Source organism: Crocodylus siamensis, chromosome 2, assembly GCF_052110815.1.
Source record: "Crocodylus siamensis isolate JL-2025a chromosome 2, ASM5211081v1, whole genome shotgun sequence".
Classification (NCBI taxonomy): Eukaryota; Metazoa; Chordata; order Crocodylia; family Crocodylidae; genus Crocodylus; species Crocodylus siamensis.
Genome location: NC_143396.1, coordinates 280,950,914 through 280,956,913, shown reverse-complemented (window position 1 = coordinate 280,956,913; position 6,000 = coordinate 280,950,914). Strand labels below are relative to the sequence as shown.

Here is a 6,000-nt window from a genome sequence, read left to right as displayed (position 1 = left end):
GGACCATGCAGCTGCAAAGCCCCACTCCTGCTCGTCCGCATTGCCACCTCCCCTTGTGCATGTGCTGCAAGCACATCTTGCCCGTATCCACCCCCGCATAGCACGAGAGACAGAGTCCTGTTTCTTGCAATCTGTTGTTGCACTGCCGAGTTTATCTGTGTGGGATGGCAGGGAGAGAAATCCTGAGCCGTTCAAGCCTTTCATTTCAGTTAGTGCAGGGATATAATCCAGAACTGGCTGGGTGAGTGGTTTTGGCTTGGGTCAGGGTCAATATCTGGACTCACGTGCATGACAGCAAGGCAATCCGTTGAAATCTCCAACTGGAAACCTGCAGAAAATAAAGGTGCGGGAGGTGCTTATGAGTGAGTGAGGGGATAGATGAGTGTGGGCGTGTGTCTGGGGAAGGTTATGTTGTATTTCAGAAGGGGGAGGTGGGCTACAGGTACTTGGTCAAAACTAGAGATCTTCCTCTCCCTGTGCAATGCCGTGCGAGTGCCTGGCTGCCTCTGGAAACGACCTGTGCTGAATCAAGCGAGCCAGCTAACCCGATTTCTTCCAGTGGGTCCCACTTTCCAGTGAGTATTTATTTCCTTTTACACTTGCAGCCTGGGTAAAATGTTTGAGCTCACCTGCAGCGGAAAGCAGCAGGAGAAAGGAAGGGTTTCTCTGCTAGGGGTGTCCTTGTCCTGCCCTGTTCCCTGCAGGGTGTCCCTAGGTTATTATAGCAGCAGGGGCTCTGAAAGACTCAGAACTAACGAGGTCAGAGCTGGATTCAGCGCAGCTACTACGAGACCGGCTTTATGAGAGACCAAGATGTGTTAACTTAGGATGTTTGTGCCTTAAATACATTGGCTGAGTAAGATGAATGTGACCGTATGGGACAGCAGCTGTCAAGTGAAAACACCATCCACAGTATTATTTGGTTTGGTATTTTGGTGGCATTTCTACTCTTCATGGCTACTGTAGATTCTACTGAGGCAAGTGCACTTCCATCCTTTATCATTCGCTTTATGGCAAGAGCAGCATCTGGCCCTGACGTGTAGACAGGGCTTTCAGCCAGTTCCTCATTACCTTTAATTTAATCAGGATGGCTGCAGCAGGGTGAAGATTGGAGCTGCGTGAATAATGGATTGTTTTGGTCTGCTGGCTGAACCAGAAAACTGACAAAAAAATTCATTTGGGGTCAACCCAAACAGTTACTTTGACCTAAAATGAACCGTGTCATTTCAAAACCAGGCTTTTCTTTACTTTTGTTTTCTTTCTGATGTTGCAACGAATCATCGTTTCAAAATGAAGAATCAAATCATTTCCCATTGAAAATGTCATGTTGAGATGTTTCAGATTTTTTCCATTTTTTTTTCCGGACTGAAACAACTGAAGAACTTGGACACAAATTCACACGCCGTTTTGGCTAACCCAAATCTGCCTTTTTCAGCAAATGCAATATTTGTCCAAAACATTTCCTTCCGCTCGAGAGATTATTCTCTTTCCATTTCCAACATAATCATGTTTGTTCTTCTGATGCATTTTGCTTCAAGAGGGAAATGTGGATATTGCTTCCATTTGGCCTGAGCAGCAATTTTAGTGTAAAGTAATTCAATTCTGATGCACTTGCTGTTTACAGTGGGGTATGTGTGCTTACTTGCCTAAGATCATGGCTGCTCTTTTTTCTTTTCAGGGATGGTTTTGACTTATCCTCCTGTCGATTTCTGACCGAGGAAATTTCCAGGTACTGTGCTGGTAGTGCCGCAAAGGCGAGGTTGCCTAGCCATCTGGAGCTTTCACAATGCAGTGAAATGAAGATTATGCAGTAGGGACCATGAATATAAATCAGGAGCCTGTATAAGATTTAAAAAACCGTGTGTGTTTTTTAGTGCTTATGAGTGTTTGACAGCCTGTGGAGACCAACATCCTCCCTTTATCCAGAGGTCAAGTACAGAATGAGCAGTGTGAATTCAGGCCTTTCTGCACTGTCCCATCAAGGCTTAACAGCCTGGATCTGGCAAAGCTATCTCCAAGGATGAGCTTGAGCTCAAAGGCAATCGATTCTTAGTTTATGCTTTGACTCCTGTGGGGAGTGAATCATCCCCTATTATGGCAATAATTATTGTGCATTGGGTAAGATGCAGCCAAGAAACATCAGGCAGTCACAACTTTGGGTCATTACAGATCTTGGTTGTATTCATCCTAGAATAGAAAGGTTTTATATGGGAATGCTGGCTGCCAAGGCAGACACCAGCTACAAACTGTAAATGATAATGTAAAAACAAGGACACCTGACTGCTGATAACTAAATGATGCCTCACAGTATGGGAAGCACTTCCTATTGCACCTGTTGACTGACATGGTTTAAGAGTAGGGCATTAAACGAGTATGGGCACCACAATGACTGTATTGCGTTGCTACATGTGTTGCTGTGCTTTCTAGACTGTGACCATGAGGTCTTTTAGAGGACTAGTACTTCCAGCTGCCTTTGTGGGGATGGTGAACCCCATCACCTCACCAGCGTGGGTCAGCATTGAGAAGGAAGCAACCTTACTGGGCACCAAAAGGATTTTGAAAAGTCCTTAGTCCATTTATTTAATGTAGAGTGGCAGGATCAACCTGAAACGACATGTCCATCTTATGAAGCTGCTCAGGTGCCTTCTGACATTATCCGGTGATTCCCATGATTAATTAATTTCCTATGAAGGAGCTATCCAGAACATTGTGAGTTATCTTTTTTTACACGGGGATAGGAAAACAATCCCTCACCAATCTGTATCTAATTTGCTAAAGTGTGGGATCAGCTGAATAACAAGTGTGATTCTGACAACAGTTCTCCCCAGTCCCAGAAGCGGGAGCAATGCATGGAGTAGAAGGACTCAGCCAATGGCCATCCTGCAAGAGGCTCAGTGTTTGACTTTGAGCTGTTGCGGGGTGCCATGCCACGTTAACACTGGTAGCTGTGCTAACATGAACTGCAAAACTAAACCAGAGATTTCAAATAGGAACCCATAGCGTTAAAAACATTTGGACCTATTGTGGACTTTCTGAGTTCTTTGTAACAGAAGAATTGCTCTATAGGCTCATGGGCAAGCAGGGCTGGAAGGGACCTCACAAGATCATCTAATCCAGCCTCCTGCTCAAGGCAGCGTTGTCCCTGACTAAACCATCCCAGCCAAGTGTTTGTCCAACTTGTTTTTGAAAATGTCCAGGGGTGGAGTTTCCACAACTTCTCCAGATAGTCTGTTCCAGTGCTTGACCACCTTCATAGTCAGAAAGTTCCTCCAAATCTCCAACCTAAATTTCCTGTTGCAGCTTGAGGCCATTGCACCTAGTCCTGTTCCCTTTGGCCACAGAAGAAAGCCCATCTCCATCCTCCATTATCGAATCCCTCTGCTTTCTCTTTTCCAGACTAAACAATCCTATCTTTCAGTCTTTCCTCATGAATCTTGCTTCCTATGCACCTAAAGATTTTTGTCGCTCGATGCTGGACTCTCTCCAGTCTGTCCACGTCCTTGAATCCTGGGGCCCAGAACTGGACACACCACTCCAGGTGAGGCCCCAGTGGTACTGGATAGAGCAGAAGAGTCACTTCCCTTGATTAGTAAGTGACCCTCCTGTTAATACAACCAAGGATGCTGTTGGCTTTTTTTGCAACAAGAGCATATTCAGCTAATTTTCCACTGAACCCCCTGAGGTGGATACAGGTGTGTGTGTGTGTGTGTGTGTGCGCGTGCGCATGTGTGTGGAGGGGGGGGGGGGATGGTGCAGTTGCACTCCCCTTCCACCGTTGTCCCTGGCTGATCCAGGTGCAGGGGGAACCCCAGAACTGCTCCTTCCCTGATCCAGCCCTAAGTGCAGCTGCATGGGGTGCTGGCTTGATCAGAGACAGTAGAGGCAATTTGCAGGTTCCTCCTTCCAGCACCTGCTCCTGGCCAGTAGGAGACACCTGTGGGGGGGCTGGTAGGCAGGGAGCAGGGACTGGAGAAGGAAAACTGTGTGCCACTGCTGCTGTCCACTGTTGAGCCCAGCAACCTGCACCCCACACAGCAGCTCCCCTCAGCCCGCAGCTGGAGCGGGGCAGGAGTGGCTCTGGGACCTCGCTCTGACCCCAGGTCACACAGGGATTGCAGGAGAGCTGTGCGAAACAGCACCGTTTTGTTTTGACTTCCACTTTGCCGGTTCAAAGGGACAGTGTTTTGTTTTGCTGTTTGAAAGCACTGGTCTGTTTTGTTTCGTAAAAACTGTTTTGCTGTTTCAATGCTGTTTCGATGCTGTTTCGACGCATTTTGACAATTCACCCATAGGCTGTCATGGAGAATCACAAAAATGCCTATAACTTTGTCATTTCTTTCCTGATTCGAATGAAAACAGCAAGGATGGTAGCCCCTGCTGAGGCCACAAAGCCTTTCAAGTTTCAAGGAGATAGGTGCAGGGGTTTCTGAGAAACTGCACTTCAAACTGTTCAGAGCAAAACTTGTGTGCTTGTAAGTGTGAAGACACAGAGAAAGCTCAGTTTAAACAGTGCTTTTTATGCTGTTTTTCTGTCCCCCCCCAGAGCTTGGGGATTGGAAGGGACCTCGGGGAAGGATCACAGTCACTGGCCAGCTACACAGGCACTGTCAGAGGAGTCCTTCCCCCCCTTCCCCCTCCCTCTCCTTACTTTCTGTTTAGCTGCAAGCAAGTCCAGCTTCAAAACTCGAAATGTTTTGAAACTTTTGAAATGTTTCAGGTGCCCTCGTTTTGTTTCAAAGCTGTTTTGAAGCCTTTTGTTTTGTTTCAATTTTGCTGTTTCAAGCTTGAAACTTGTCAAAACAGCTTTGAAATGAAACATCCGTTGAAATTTCGCACAGCTCTAGATTGCAGTAGTGTTGGCAAGGGGTGGGAGAACAGGACAGGGGATGAGTCCCCCCTATTTCATGTACCTGCTCTTTGCTTGGCTCTGTGGTGTCCCCCACTGATCCGGGGCTCCAGCCACTCCTTATCACAACCCCCCATGGTGTGAGGGGCAGTATACCACACCCCCCATTAGTAAATACTGGATCTCCCCATGGCAAACTCCAGGTCCTTCTCTGCAGTACTACATCCAAGTCAGTTATTCCCCAGTCTGTATTTGTTCATGCAATTATTTTGTCTGAATTGCAGGACTTTGCACTTGTCCTTACTGAATTCCATCTGACTGACTGTGGACATTTTCCAATCTATCCTAGCTCCATCCTCCAGAGTGTCTGCAACTCCACCCAACTTGGTGTCATCTACAAATTTGCTAAGTGTGCACTCCATCCCATCTTCCAAATCATGAATGAAGATATTAAACTATACAGGACCTAAGACAAACTCCTGGGGAACCCTACTTGTTATGTCGTCCCAAGTAGACATTGGTCTATTGATGGCTACATGTTGAGCACGATGATCTCATCAGTTATGCATCCAATTTACAGTACTTGCATCTAGTCTGTATTTCCTTAGTTTGTTAATGAGAATGTTGTGGGAGACAGCATCAACAGGCTTGCTAAAGTCTAGATATACAGGGTCTTCATAAAGCCCTTGTGCACTTTTAAAATTTACTAACTTAGGTTGTAGGTATGACAGAAAAAATCTGTAAACGACATATAAAAGCAAATTTATTAAAGTTTTAGAACAACTAGAGTACGCAATGCTAAACTTCATAAGTTATAATGAATTTATTCTTAAATAAGACGGAGCTCCGTGCCACTATGCTCTGAATGTACGTCGGTTACTAAATGACATTTTCCGAGAGAAGTGGATAGGCAGATGTGGACCAATTGCTTGGCCACCTCGTTCACCTGACCTGTCGCCGTTGGACTTCTTTTTATGAGGACATGTTAAAAATGTAGTTTACTTGTCCAAACCACGTTCTTTGGTGGAACTTAGGGCTAGGATCACCAATGCAATTAGCGCAGTAACTCAAGAGCAACTAGGAAATGTTTTCAAGGAGTTCGAAGATTGGATCAAGCATTGTATCATGATGGATGGTGGTTATGTTGAAGTCTA

At 45.8% G+C, this 6,000-nt stretch overlaps 1 long non-coding RNA gene across 1 annotated transcript; it reads left to right on the top strand.

The window, feature by feature from the left end:
• Positions 1-436: 436 nt before the first annotated feature.
• Positions 437-5,281, top strand: LOC149872282 (uncharacterized). The gene is made up of 3 exons (XR_016440633.1): positions 437-575; positions 1,679-1,729; positions 5,196-5,281. It is a non-coding gene; the product is annotated as an uncharacterized LOC149872282 (long non-coding RNA).
• Positions 5,282-6,000: the final 719 nt, after the last annotated feature.